A 2,011-nucleotide genomic window follows, 5' to 3' on the forward strand; every position below is an offset into this window, starting at 1 on the left:
TTTAAAATAAATAAAATTGAATAATTATTATTATTTGATATAATCTTTCCGATCTCTAATAGTTTTATTATCGTTTTATGTTCAAGTCTTCAATTCAAAGTTAATCGCGTACTTCACACAAGATTTTTAACATCCCGCTGAAAAATCGGGAAGTTATTAATTTTACTCCGTTTTTCGAAAATCGAGTTTTTAACGGATGTTGACGTTTTGAGGTCCTAGGAAGTCTCCCCGAATGTTTCCGCGGTGATGTCTGTATATCTTTATGTATGTGTGTGTGTGTGTGTGTGTGTGTGTGTGTGTGTGTGTGTGTGTGTGTGTGTGTGTGTGTGTGTGTGTGTGTGTGTGTGGCCGTATGTAAACCTCTTATAACTTGAATGGCTCGACCGATTTGATCGCGGTTGGTGCCATCCGAAAGGGCTCGACCAAACTTAGATTTTAAATACAATTTAGACCGATTCGAACCGGTATATTTTGAGAAATCTCAAAAATACTACAAAAAAAAATTTTTTAAATGTGGTTTTTATAGAATTACTTTTAAACGACTACTGATCAATTCCAAAAACTAATCAGCTTTCAACATCAAGAAACCACGTTGATCGCTGCTAGCCCGGTCACAATCGATTCATTCGTTTGTGAGTTATCGTTGTCGAAAAAAAAACAGAAAAAAATGTTTTTTCGGAATTACATCGAAATTCCTACTTCGATCGATTAAAACTCAAAGACTCTTTATGAGGCCTAAAAAACTGCGTCGAATGCCACCAACCGCGTAAAAATCGGTTAATTCATTCAAAAGTATTTTGGTTTTAGAATTTAAGAAATAATGTTATATTAAACTTTTACCAGATTTTTGAGCTCGGAGTAAGTACAATTTTGAGCGCTTAAATATAAAATTAACGGGAAGTTGCAGGGATGGCCTTTAGGGCCAACCGTTTTTCTATTTTTTTTTTTTTATAATATCACTTTTTTAAACCATTTTAGAACCTTACAAATATGGGTTAATTTTGACCTATAACTTTCAGAAGAAAAATGATTAACTAACCAATAGTTTAGACTGAATCGACCTGGTAGAAAATTTGAAAACAAAATATATTTGCCTAACATTATGTAGAATAATACTGCAGATGATTTATAGAATATTAGTATTTAGTAACTTTCTACTTTTATTCTAATGATTCCTCTGAATTTAATTGACAACTGAATTTGTTATTACAATTTATTTATTTTGACAGTTATTATAGCAACGGTTACCATGGTAATGGTAACCATAGTATCGGTAACCATAGTATCGGTAACCATTGTTTTGCCGCCAAGGCAAAAGAGAGTTGGTCACCCCGACTCTCATAACTATACCTGTTTTGCCGCCAAGGCAAAAGAGAGTTGGTCACCCCGACTCTCATAACTATACCAAAAGCTTAACTATATTCGAGACTCAACAAGAGTCATTTCTATGACTGTTCTCCGCGAACATGTCCAATAACACGTTGTAATGGCTGCTGCACCTGCGCACCATGAGCTAGCGGGAAGAAGCCCGGCCGGCACGAAGCACGAGGCGCTAGACGCCATGTGTATAGTTAAGTTGTGTTTGGAACCTGTGACCGACACAATATACCCGCTAGCCTCGCTAATCTCATTATTCTGTGCGATTTCCTTGTGAATAAATTACATAATATTACATTTATTCTGATATTCAAATCAACTCAAGTAATTATTTAATTTTCTGTTTTTTTTACCGCAAAAATAATATAAATTCACCGTAATCAAGGTAAAATCATTTTGATACTTGTGACGCAGTATATTTATTGTGGCGTCGTGGCCATTGTCTTTAACTTATATGCCGTGTAACAAAGACGCATGATTTCATCATCATTTAATTATTTATGCAACTTTAATATTCTTTGGCAATAATCAATAATTGATTAGACTTCCGATCGATTTAACTTCATAATATACATTTTTACTTACATTAAAAATATTGAACACAGTGCTTCCCACGTATAAATCATTAATATAT

The sequence above is a fragment of the Cotesia glomerata genome, unplaced genomic scaffold (assembly GCF_020080835.1).
Source record: "Cotesia glomerata isolate CgM1 unplaced genomic scaffold, MPM_Cglom_v2.3 scaffold_15, whole genome shotgun sequence".
NCBI classification, from domain to species: Eukaryota; Metazoa; Arthropoda; class Insecta; order Hymenoptera; family Braconidae; genus Cotesia; species Cotesia glomerata.